This window comes from Carcharhinus amblyrhynchos, chromosome 6, assembly GCF_965287045.1.
Source record: "Carcharhinus amblyrhynchos chromosome 6, sCarAmb.v2.hapA, whole genome shotgun sequence".
In the NCBI taxonomy this organism is placed as follows: Eukaryota; Metazoa; Chordata; class Chondrichthyes; order Carcharhiniformes; family Carcharhinidae; genus Carcharhinus; species Carcharhinus amblyrhynchos.
In genome coordinates, this window is record NC_137329.1 from 82,391,899 (window position 1) to 82,405,520 (window position 13,622).

At 47.9% G+C, this 13,622-nt stretch overlaps 1 pseudogene; it reads right to left on the bottom strand.

The window, feature by feature from the left end:
- Nucleotides 1-13,007: 13,007 nt before the first annotated feature.
- LOC145344359 (small ribosomal subunit protein eS24 pseudogene) lies at nucleotides 13,008-13,391 on the bottom strand (annotated as a pseudogene).
- Nucleotides 13,392-13,622: the final 231 nt, after the last annotated feature.

A 13,622-nucleotide genomic window follows, 5' to 3' on the forward strand; every position in this document is an offset into this window, starting at 1 on the left:
GTAGTGAGGTGACCAGAACTGTGCACAGTACTCCAAGTGGGGTCTGACAAGGGTCTTATAAAGTTGCAGCATTACCTCCCGACTCCTAAACTCAATCCCTCGATCAATTAAGACTAGTACACCATACGCCTTCTTGACCACATCCTCCAGCTGCGAGGCTGATTTAAGAGTCCTATGGACCCGGACCCCAAGGTCCTTCTGATCCTCTGCACTGCTAAGAGTCCTACCCTTGATATTATACCCCTTCATCCCATTGGACCTGCACTTTTAATTGAAACTTGTTGCCTTTCTATCTTTCAACATAGAAATATAAAAGAAGGTGCAGATGTAGGCCATTTGGCCCTTCTTGTTACAAAGAACAAAGAACAAAAATCAGCCTGGGAAACAGGCCCTTCGGCCCAACGAGCCCACGCTGCCATCTCAACACCACCTCTCTACCTATGGCCCCTATCTAATGTTTTATGGCAATCCAGATTGAGGGAAAACTGATTTAGGGACAATTTATTCCTGCCAATCAGCCTAACAGCACATCTTTGGGGTGTGGGAGGAAACCGGAGCACCCGGAGAAAACCCACGCAAGCACGGGGAGAATGCGCAAACTCCCACAGACACCGGCCCAAATCCATGTGTCTGCACAGCAATCAGCAATAGTCACTGAGCTGTCGTCTTGCCCAGTATCTTGTCCAGTTTAGGCACACATTAACGACATGAAGCACTAGGCCAATCTTGAACAACCAAGAGCAGCCCCAGTACGACCCATCGCGTGTATGCCCCTCGTTGGACACGAGGTGGACCGACTTAAAACCTGTGAATGAAAAGAGAAAAACATTATTATCATACTATACCCATTTACATTACCAGGGACGCCCCAATGCTAATGACCCTTATTTAAAGGTTCTCCTATATCCACCCATCTCCAACTCAGTCATGTGCCTGTCTAAGTTAATCTTACAGGACTCTAGCGTGTTTGCCTCCACCACCTTACTTGGCAGAGCATTCCATACCCCCACTACCCTCTGTGTGAAAAACCTCCCTCTAATATCTGTGTTGTACCGCTCCCCCCTCACCTTAAGTCCATGGCCCCTTGTCCTACGTGACTCTATTATAGGAAATAGCTTACCTCTGTTTACTCTATCTATACCCTTCATAATCTTATATACCTCTATTAGATCCCCCTTCAGTCGGCGTCTTTCAAGGGAAAGGAGCCCCAATTTCTTCAATCTTTCCTCTTACCCCAGTCCTTCCATACCAGGCAACATCCTGGTAAACCTCCTCTGCACTCTCTCCAGAGACTCCACATCCTTCCGGTAGTAAGGCGACCAGAACTGTACGCAGTACTCTAAATGCGGCCTAACCAACATTCTGTACAACTGCAACATTAGACTCCAGCTCTTATGTTCTATACCCCTTCCTATAAAGGCTAACATACCATAGGCTTTCTTCACCACACTCTCCACTTGCACTGCCACTTTCAAAGACTTGTGCACTTGCACCCCCAGGTCTCGCTGCGACTCTATACTCCTTACAGGCTTACCCTTTATCATATAACTTCCCCCTACATTATTCCGGCCAAAATGCATCACCTCACATTTATCCGGATTAAACTCCATTCGCCACCTATCTGCCCAATCAACCAGCCTATCAATATCCTGCTGTATTGCCAGACACTGCTCCTCACTGCCGCCAATCCAGCCATCTTGGTGTCATCAGCAAATTTGCTGATCACACCACCTACTCCCTCTTCCAAATCATTTATACACACTACAAAGAGAAGAGGTCCCAGTACCGAGCCCTGCGGCACACTACTAGTCATGATGTGGATGTGCTGGCGTTGGACTGGGGTAAATACAGTAAAAAGTCTGACAACACCAGGTTTTAGTCCAACCGATTTATTTGATAGTAAACGCACAAGCTTTCGGGTTAGTCCCTTCGTCAGGTGAATGGAGAGTTCTGGCCTCAGACAGAGCATATGAAGCACAGACTGTTTACAGATTCGTGATTCGCATTCTAATCAGTAATCTGTAAACTGTCTGTGCTTCACATGCTCTGTCTGAGGCCAGAACTCTCCATTCACCTGACGAAGGGACTAACCCGAAAGCTTGTGCGTTTACTATCAAATAAATCGGTTGGACTAAAACCTGGTGTTGTCAGACTTTTTACTGTGCACACCACTAGTGACAGACCTCCAGCTAGAAAAAGACGCCTCCACAACTACTGTCTGACTCCTCTTTGCAAGCCAGTTCTCTACCCATCTAGATACCTGACCACATATCCCATGAGCTTTAATCTTCTGTACCAACCTACCATGAGGGACTTTGTCAAACACCTTACTGAAATCCACATAGACGACATCAACGGCTCGTCCTTCGTCAACCGTCTTTGTCACCTCCTCAAAGAATTCTACCAGATTCGTAAGGCAAGACTTCCCCTTGACAAAGCCATGCTGCGTATCCTTAATCAGATCGCAACGCTCCAAGTGCGCATACATCCTATCCCTAAGAATCCTCTCCATCAACTTACCTACCACAGGCCTATAGTTACCCGGGCTATCCCTCCTACCCTTCTTAAACAATGGTACCACGTTAGCTATCCTCCAGTCCTCTGGGACCTCACCTGTGTCCAAAGAAGAGACAAAGATTTGCGTCAGAGGCCCAGCAATCTCATCCCTTGCCTCTCTAAGCAGCCTAGGATAAATGCAATCAGGCCCCGGAGATTTATCAGTCTTAATGCCCTCTAAAAGCCCTAACACTTCTTCCCTCGTAATCAATAGATCTTTCAATCCGTCTACTGCTCCCTCAGTGACCGTACTAGACACCAAGCCCCTCTCCTTCGTGAATACCGACGCAAAGTATTCATTCAGGATCTCCCCCATTCCCTCTGCCTCTAAGCACGATTCCCCACGTCTGTCCCTGAGAGGACCGATTTTACCCCTAACCACCCTTTTGTTCTTAAGATAGGAGTAAAACGCCTTTGGATTCTCCTTAACCCTACCTGCCAAAGCCATCTCATGTCCCCTCTTTGCTCTCCTAACTCCCCTTTTGAGATCCCTCCTACTCTCTCTGTATTCCTCCAACGCTCTCTCCATTCCCAGCTGCTTAGACCTGGCATACGCCTCTCGTTTCTTCCTAACCAGGTCTTCTATATCTCTAGTAATCCACGGCTCTCTAATCCTACCTTTCCCATCCTTTCTCCTAACTGGCACATGCCTTTCCTGCACCCTTTGCAGTTTTCCCTTGAAAGAGTCTCACATGCCTAACGTGGTCTTACCTTCCAACAGCCTGTCCCAGTCTGTATCCCTAAGCTCCTGCCTAATCCGGCTGTATCTAGCCTTCCCCCGATTTAGCATCCTCCCCTTAGGACAGCTCTCATCTTTTTCCATTCGTATCCTAAAGTAGACGGAGTTGTGGTCGCTATTAGCCACATGTTCGCCTACTGCAACCTCAACCACCTGACCCGGCTCATTTCCCAGAACTAAATCAAGTATCGCCCCCTCTCTAGTTGGGCTATCTACATACTGTTGCAAGGATCCTTCCAATACACATCTTACGAATTCCTCCCCATCAGACCCCCCAGCTCTAGGCACCTTCCAATCCACCTTAGGGAGATTAAAATCTCCCACTGCAACAACCCTATTCTTCCTACACTTATCTAAAATGTCCCTACATATACCCTCTTCCACCGCCCGTGGGCTGTCGGGCGGCCTATAGTACACTCCTAGCATAGTAATGGCCCCCTTCCTATTCCTCAACTCCACCCACAAAGACTCAATATCCAACCCCTCCATGTTATCCTCCCTCTGCACCGCTGTGATCTGCTCCCTAACTAAGAGTGCCACTCCCCCTCCTCTTTTCAACCCACCTCTATGGTTGATCATGTACTTTCAGTATCCCACTCCACTTTCTCTCTATATCCCTTGATCCTTTAGCCACAAGGGTCACATTCAGATCCCTCTTGAATGCATCTAACAATCTGGCCCCAACAGCTTTCTGTGGTAGAGAATTCCACAGGTTCACAACTCTGTGAGGAAGAAGTTCTTCCTCATCTCAGTCCTGAATGGCTTACCCTTTATTCTTAGACTGTGACCCCGAGTTCTACACTTCCCCAACATCAAGAACATTCTTTCCACATTTAGTCTGTCCAGACCTATCAGGGTTTTATATGTTTTTATGAGATTCCCCCCCATTCTTCTGAATTCCAGTGAGCATAAGCACAGTCGATCCAGTCTCCCTTCATATGTCAGTCCTGCCATTCCAAGAATTAGTCTGGTGAATCTTTGCTGGACTCCCTCAATAGCAGGAATGCCCTTCCTCAGACTAAGGGCCTGATTTTATCATTCTGATTTCATGTGCCGAATCTGGATGTGATTCAGATCCTTCTTGCAATCCCTGTTCTCCGACGCCTCCATACACACTCAGCCTGAAAAACGTCATGAATCTAAATCACGCTGTGGGCTTATCGTGCCCAACATGCTACTGCTGTGATCGGAGGCTTCAAATGCACGCGCGCGGTAAAAAAAAATTTGAAAAATGTTCCCCTGCCACATCGCTCGGTCCGGTTAATGCCTTCCCCCGGCCCCCACAGACATTGCCCCACCCCCACAATATTATAGACCCACTCATCCTCCCACACCCCCACCATCCAGACTGGTCGCGGCCCCCTCCCCCCTTCCCCGTCACTCATCTCAGGCAGAGTGGCAGTGGACCTCCCTTCCCCTCCACCGACCTCAGGCAGAGTGATCTACCCTTCTCCCTCCAACCTATAGAAATCTGGCAGGGTGATCCCTCTCATCCCCATCTCGGACCCTCCCTCACAAGGCCCCCATCTCCTCCGGACTCCGATGGCTGTGTGACATCTCCCTCGCTCTCCATCATTGAGACACTGATCCACCCCTCCCCATCAGCACACCTGCAAGTGCTCACCTGCCTTCCCCTCAATGCTAACAAGCAAACTGCATGGAACTTGCTGGAATGTTCTGTTCAACTGCCTGCAGCTGATCTGCCCTAACGAGGGGCAGCTGCCTTAAAAACCCCAAGGATGGACAGACAGGAAAAGTACAAGTGAGCAATAGTCTCCCTGATTTTTCTGAGGACAACTTGGGGATTGCTGGATGCAGCAGAGGAAAGGTAGGACACTCTGTGCGGTGCTCATTGCACTTGTCTCTAAGGGCCACTACCTGATACCCTGCAGGAGTCATACCATCATTTCTTCCATGGCTCCTTCTGCCTCCACAGAAGACTGAACACAACTTCCATGAAAGGGCAAAGACAGAGGGTGGTGAGCCAGACCTCTGGGTCCTCACCACCTTTGAGGAGCAGGCACAGAGAAGGGAAGATGTAGACTGTCAGATAGGTACTCATGTCTGGATGGCAACTATCATTCCTCCACTCACTTTGAGGCAACTTCTTGGGGGCATGAGTTTTGGGTGTGAGGGGCAAGGTGTAAAGGAGATGTATGAGGCATTTTATTTGCACTGAGAGGGTACTGGGTGCCTGGAACTTGCTGCTGGGTGAAGTTGCTGATGCAGAAACAGTAGTGACCTTTAGGGACATCTCTACAGCCATGTGAATAGGATGGAAATAGAAGCATATGGTTCCCGGAAGGGTAGGGGCTAACAAATCAGATGGGAAGCCTGATCGTGACAGGCTTGGAGGGCCGAAGGGCCTGTTCATTTGATATAATTTTGTTGGATCTTTGTTCTATGTTCAATGGAGTCATGGAATCATGTATTTGGCATCCTGAAATCCTCTCCCTTCCTTGCACTTAACCTTGTGTCCTGTGTTGCAGGGACAGGCCTGGACATCACGGAGGCTTCTGGACTACAGCCTGTCCTGCATCTCTGCCCATCCTGGTCAAGACAGCTCGGATGAGTCCTTGGGGGAATACGGATGAAAAGACCTCCAAGGATTGACTGTTTTTCTGTCAGCTTCCACCTCTCAATTCACCATCTCAGGAACTGACACAGCGGTGGGTCCAGTTAGTGTTGAGGCTTCTGGGTCACTCTCTGGTGAGCACAACACATCTGCTGATGTACATCATGTGGAGGAGGGAACATCTGAGGCCTCTGGCACACAGTGGGGGGGGGGGGTGCTGCTGCTGCTGGAGGTGAGGACTCAGCTGGCCCCAGGCTACGTGCTGGTACTTTCTGACCACTTCTCCCTCAGCTGCTGGAGTTGCAGCAACAGAGCCAGGGAATGCAGGAGGGGCTGATGGCCACACTGGACCAACTGTGAGGCTGCTGGGAGGAGTCCCAAAGCTTTGAGATGGACTAGCTATTGCCTGTCTTGCATGGTTCCCAACCAATGCAAAGATGGTGTCTGGAGTGGAAAGCCTAGGGCAGGGGATCCTCACCATGAGTGGCAGGCTCCATATGATGGCCAAGTTGCAGCAGGCCTTAGCTGAGGGACTGAATAGGCTTCTCGAGATTTGGTGGCCCATGACTGACTCTTGAGCTATTGGGACAGCACTGAGACACAGTGGGCTATGGCAGCAACCCTCGAGAACGTGGTCCAATCTGAGGGCCACAGCTAAGGGCTTGCAGAGCATGGCCCAGTCCTAGAGGATACTTGCTGAGGCCATTGAGAGATGGCCCCTAACACAAGTGGCCATCGCAGAGGGGGCCATCAACCACAAAGGGTAAGATGCAAGGGATCCTCCAGGACCGGCAGTGCCAGGTGACACTGAAGCTCACTGTAGAAGCACCACTGTCCCATGGAGTGTCCTAGGGGCTAACAGGAACCCCAAGGGAGGAGGAAGGGCTTGAGGCCTTCTAGCCAGGAGACTGGCTGTGGCTACACCTTCAGACTCCTCCCTTCCTGACACTGGGGCACCTCAGGAGCAGTGGGATGAAGAGTGTCGTAGAAACATCCTAGACACCTGGAAGCAGGTCAAGGCCCTCAAGGTCCAGGGCCTCCAGAGGATGCCTACCATGTGCATCATAGGCCTCTGATGTACAGTCTGGGGAGTCATTGAGAAGTAGTGGTCGGCCACATAAGGTTAGGAAGTTGTAGTTGCTGAGATGGCATGGGTGAGGGGCTGTACCAGTGAGAAAGATATTTAAGAACCTTAATGTTTTCTGTTCACAAGTTTTTGTTACAGCAGCTTATTTAAATATCTTTATTGTAAAGAAATGTTGTTTCAACACCCATTTGCAAATAATTTGCCTCAATTATGATTCCTGTTTCATTGATGATCAGCCGATGGATGCATCATGTTGATGTCAGTTGGGGAGGCTCCTCAATGCTGTGTCAGTGAGAAAAGGAAGCCCTTGGTTTCACAGACCCCGTGAGTGACCCCCAGGGCCCTGTATGGTGGGGGGGGGTTTCATTACCCTTCCCCACTACACAGGCTGGTAATTGCCAGTGTGCAAGTGGAGCTCAGGTAGGAGTCAGATTAGTTTGCACCAGGGCATCATTATAATGGTGCTTAGAGTCGTCATCATCACCCTCCTGCCTGACAACAAATGTGCTAACACGGAGTACCTGGGGGGGTGGTGGTGGTGGTGGTGGTAAAATGGACACCATCGCCTGGTGACTGAACCTAGCCTAGTTATCAGGACTTTCCTTGCTGCTTTCATGCCTCATTTGAGCTGCCAACCCTCCAGCATTTGGGTGGTGTTTTAAGGTATGCCCCTCCTCCTGCTGCTGGTCATCATCTCCAGCGATCCATGTCCTCTTCCTCCTCCAAGAGGTCATCTTGCTGCAGAGCCAGATTGTGTAAGGCACATCACACCACCACTATGTGGGAGGAGATCAGGGAGCTGTACTTAGGGCCCTGCCAGTTTGGTCCAGGCACTGTAATTGCATCTTGAGGAGCCCAGAGCACCTCTCCACTATCGCGTGGGTGGCTACATGGGCCTCATTATAGTGGGTCTCTGCCTCAGGCACAGGCCTCCACATAGGCGTCATTAGCCATGTCCGAAGCGGGTAACCCATATCACTCAGGATCCAATCTCGCAGCCTGGGCTCCTCCTCAAATGTCTCCAGGATGTCCGAGCTTCTGACAATGAAGCTGTCACGCACACTGCCTGGATGTCTGGTGCAGATGTGCATGGTGGTCATGTTGTGGTCGCACACGATTTGTACATTCAGGGAGTGGAACCCCTTCCTAGTAACAAATCTTCATGGATTCTGTAAGGGGGCCTTGAGGGTGAGGTGTGTACAGTTGATCGCTCCCTGCACATTAGGTATCCCCACAATGGCTGTGAGCTCTGCAGTCCGAGCTTCCTGCTGCACTGGTCCAGGTTGAAGTTGATAAACTGGCCAGACCGGGCATACAGGGCTTAGTGTGCACGGCAGATTGGAGATACCACAGACATCTCCACTCGGGGTCTGGGAACTCGTGTACGGAATTGCTGGGCTCTCTGCTCCCGCCTTCTCCTATGCCCCCACACCCTCTTTGGGTAAATGGAAGCCACCGCCTGCCTCTGGTGGTTGTCTCCCTCTGGCCCTGCAAGTGGTAAGGCCCAGGCTTCCTGTGCCTGCAATTCTTCCTCCAGCTCTTCCTCCTCAGCTTCAGCAGCAAGATCAATTGGTTGCATTGCAAAAGCCATCTCATCATTCTGAAGGCAGGGTGGGGGTGTGGGGTGGTGGGGGTGGGGGGGGGGGGAGGTTGTGGTGGTGAGGGGGCGAGGGATGTGGAGATGGAGAGGAACAAATGCAGAGGTTATGCGCAGTTGCTTGTCCCTATCACAGCCCCTACCTCCCCCAGCCACATGCTCCCCACAATCACAGCCACCCCCAATTCCCCCAGCCACATGCTCCCCACAATCACAGCCCCCCAATTCCCCCAGCCACATGCTCCCCACAATCAGTCTCCCCCAATTCCCCCAGCCACATGCTCCCCACAATCAGCTCTTTGCAAAGTTGAGAGGCTACAGCAGTGCAATTTGCAAGGGCTTTGTGCACATCCTTCAGCTGGAAGTGAGCTGAGTGCACTAGGACCCAGCAGCACCGCAAGACCTGCGGTCAGTCCTAAGACTTGGGTCTGTGCTGCAAGGACATCGGAGAACCTGCAGAGCAACAGCTTCCCCCCCCCTCACCCATACACTCTCAAAGCTGCCACCAGCGCAAGAAAGAAAATGGCTGCAACAACAGGACACCATGAGTAACAGAGCTGTCAACCCCATGCACTTAACTCCTCACTAACCCTCACTGATGAAGTGCCCAAATCAGACTTTTATGGAACATGACTGATTCGGGATTGCCAAACGCGGTGGTAAAGGGGGTAATGCTGGTAAAGTTGGACAAGCAACCCATTAATTCAATTTAAATGCATCCATTTTCGGGCCTTGGTAAAGGGGGAATCGGTGTGGGCATAGATTGCACTATTCACCTCATGCCTGACTTTACCAAGTTTTTGCGCCCAAAAACGGGTGCAATGCAATGGTAAATTTGGGCCCTAAGACCAAAACTGCACACATACTCAAGGTGTGGTCTCATCAAGACCCTGTATAACTGCAGCAAGACATCCTTACTCCTATACTCAAATTCTCTTGCTATGAAGGCCAGCCTGCCATTAGCTTTCCTCATCTCCTGGCACTCCATGCCAATCTTCAGCTCCACCATGACACCCAGGTCACGTTGCACTTCCCCTTTTCCTAAACTGCCACCAGATAATAATCTTCCTTTCTGTTTTTTGCCACCAAAGTGGATAACCTCACATTTATTCACATTATACTGCATTTGCCAAGTTTTTGCCCACTCAGCCAGCCTGCCCAAGTTAACCTGCAGCCTCTTAACATCGTCTTCACAGCACACACTGCCGCCCAGCTTAGTGTCGTCTGCAAATTTGGAGATATTGTATCCAATTCCTTCATTCAAATCAACCTAAACCACACATCTTTGGAGTGTGGGAGGAAACTGGAGGAAACCCACACAGACGTGGGGAGAATGGGTGACCATGCAAATTCCACACCAACAAAGTTGGAATGGAACCCAGGTCCCTGGCACTGAGGCAGCAGTCCTGACTACTGTGCCACCTTGTTGAAATTAACAATCCAATAGTGCACTGGAAGTGCACAATTTTACATTTGGAGTGTGTGATGCATGTCAGAAGCAGAGTATCAGGAGTACCACCTCTAAACAATGATTTGCGATAGTACCTTCTCTTTTCATACACAATAATATTCCTATTAGCAAATGGTGCTCATTTGCTTCATGAACAAATCCAGTCAATTTTCAACATTCATATATTGCACCATCCAATTTCATTCTTTCGGATTTATACAGTTACCACACAAAGAGAATGACCCAGAATTGCTCTTGCTGTACGATCTGTTTAAAAGATGAACATTTTCTGTGATTTTTGAGAATGTAATGTCTCTACTTTCCTTCTGATCATTCAGAAAACTGAGAATGAATGTGTTGTAGTTGCAGTCAGTGTTTGTGAAAGGAAACTTGATTTATATGTACAATGAATGTAAAGCAGAAATCCATCCATCCAATTCTCTTCCCACACCTAGTGGTGCATCAAGGCAGACTTTTGTCTGTTTTCATAGCTAGTAATTCCTGGAACAGGTCGCTTGTCAGTCAGCAGGGGCTTATAGCTTGAGGAGTGGAACTCCACATCAAGTATGGCTGACCAAGAGTCAGTCATTTGCACATTTGGAAGGATTTGAATGTTGACAGTCAACCTGTTTAACCACATTATGAATGCACCTTCTTTGACATCATGTCCTGGGGTGGGACTCAAACCCAGAGCTTCTAACTCAGGGGCAGAGACGCTACCACTGTGCCATAAGACCTCGTTGTAGTGCAGAAAACTATCGTTTAAATGTTCTTTCCTTTGCAGCAGGCGAGGTTGATGTCTGTTTCTAGTGTGAAATTATAGTTATTAACTGAAAGTAAAATAGGTCTTTGTCATTTTTGCTCCCATTTCTTTTCATGTATTTAAATTGAATATTCTTCAGTTATTTCTCCTTCATTTGTCAGAGCTCTTAGTTGTTCAGCGGTATTCAGTGGCCTGGATGCTATTTTATGTCTAAATTTACTAGAATGACTTTATGTTTCATGTGTAGTGTCCTCCCTGCAATGTCCTCTGTTCATTCCTGACAATATTACCATCTAATTAATGTAAATGGTCTTATGGAAGTCATGCCTTACACAGAGGTACTTGCAATGTAGCCAAAGGTCATGTGGGCACATTGTCACAATAAATTGCTCTGTTGCCGACTGGGAGCAAGGATTTACAGAAACTATACAGTTGTTAACCAAATCCTAATGCATATGTCATATTTTCTGTATTTCTCAGTAGGAAGACATCAATTGCCATCCTAAACCATGTCACTTTTGGTGAAGAATGCAATTTACAATTGTTGTCAGTCTGTCATTAGAAAATGTCCAGAAAATTACAAGTAAGCAAAAAAAGAAAAGGGTTGAATTTTCCAGACTTTCCCACTAGTGGGAACTTCCAGTCCCATTGATGATGACCCCAGTGGCAGATTGCCTGTTGGTGTGCCAGTGAGCATGCAAAATACCTTTGGTGGGACTGGAGGGTTCCAGCCTTGCATCACTGTCTGTGTGGAGTTTGCATGTTCTCCTTTTATACCTGTATAAGTTTCCTCTGGATGCTCTTACTTCCTCCCACAGTCCAAAGATGTGCAGGTTAGGTGGATTGGCCATGCTAATTGTCCCTTAGTGTCCAAGAGGTGTAGGTTAGGTGGATTAGCAATGGTAAAACACAGGGTTGCAGGAATAGACTGGAGGGGAGGGCCAGGGTAGGATGTTCTTTTGGGGAGTTGGTGCAGATTTGATGGGCTGAATGGCCTCTTTCTGCACTTTAGGAATTCTGATGCTATGATTAACATGACATTTACAACACGTAAGTGAGTCTTTTGACTCAACAGGTCTTTGTCAGTGGTTATGTTCCACTTGAGTATCTCCCCAGATTATCTTATCACACTCTGATTGCAGGTTCATCTATTCCTTTCCCCTTCACGCACTTAGTCAGCTTCCCCATAATTATGTTGATGTTATTTTCCTCAGCAACTCCATTTGTCAGCAAGTTTGACATTCTAATCACTCTGAGCAAAGAAGCTGGCCTGATTTCCTGATCAGGTTTGATTTGATTTTTGATGTTGCCTTAGTGTGACGCCTTCATACACTCAGGACAATTGAAGTAACTCGCCGCCAAACAAATATTTCTTTAGCAACAAAAACAGAAAATGCTGGAAAATCTCAGCAGGTCTGACAGTATCTATATGAGAGAAAACAGAGCCAACGTTACGAGTCAAGTTGACCCTTCGTCAGAGTTTTTAAAATTCACTTGTGGGACGTGGGTGTCGCTGGCTGGCCAGCATTTATTGTCCATGCCGAGTTATCCTTGGAGGATAGCTGAGAGTCAACCACATTGCTGTGGCTCTGGTGTCACTTGTAGGCCAGACCCAGTAAGGACATTAGATTTTCTTTCCCTAAAGGACATTAGTGAACCAGGTGGGTTTTTCTGACAAGCGACAATACTTTCATGGTCATCAGTAGATTCTTCATTCCAGATTTTTAGTGAATTCAAATCCCACCATCTGTGGGGGATTCAAACCTGGATCCCCAAGACATTAGTTGAGTTTCTGGATTAATAATCTTGTGGTAATACCATTCGGCCATTACCCATCCCCTCTTCCCGCCCCCCCCCCCCCCCCCCCCCCCCCCCCCGGTGGCATCTCTATAGATTAGGCACTGTTATAAGGTAGAAAAACATGGCAGTCAATTTGCAAACAGCATGGTCCCACAAAAAGCAACAAGATAAATGATCAGAAATTTGATGGATGTTTATAACCCACCTCTTCCATTGAATTATTGGTCATTCCTTCTAGTAACACCCAAGTGTTCAGAAGGAGTCAGTGTCAGATGAATTTTCTTTTCCCCCCCAAGCATCACAGTGACTCGCTTCAAGTAAGCACTACCCTCATGATGAACCAAACTGTATCCATACAGAACTTATTTCAGAACATGGTCAAATAATTACAGGTGGTAGTCCATAGATAACTTAGCATTTCAAAGAACTGTCAACGTATTTCACATGTTGCTTTTGTCAGCACCAATGTTTACTTTGGCTGAACTTTTTTAATGCTTTTCTTGTGTTTCTTGCACTGTTTCCTGGAAACCTTTCTCTCCAACCGACCATGCCTCCTCAGCCTGTGCTGAGGTTCATCCTTCTCAGCGTAATCCAAGGGATCATAGACCATGGCAAATCCTGTTGTTCTGCTCCCACCAAATGGTGTCCTGAAGCCAAAAACAAAGACGGCATCTGGTATTGTTTTGTACATTTTTGCCAACTTTTCCCTAATTTCTGTCTTGGGCACTGTGACTTTGCCAGGTTAGAGAATATCGACAATTATTGCATTGGAGCAAACAGTTTGTCATGAACTTTCTTGTTCTGTTGGTCACAGTGTCATTCATCTTGGCAGGGATCAAGAGAGAGAGAGAGTAGCTTTTCTGTTTGAGCTCCCCACCTAACTGTTGAAAGGCTCCTTAATGTCTGAGCACCTCGGCTGAAGTTCAGTAAAGGAGACACATGTTCTGCTTCTTCATAACTACCTTTTTCTTTGATTCAACTCCCATACCAATTCTCCCCAACACCCAATCCAACTGTAACGTCTTTATATACCCCATTAATTTCTATTAAGTGAT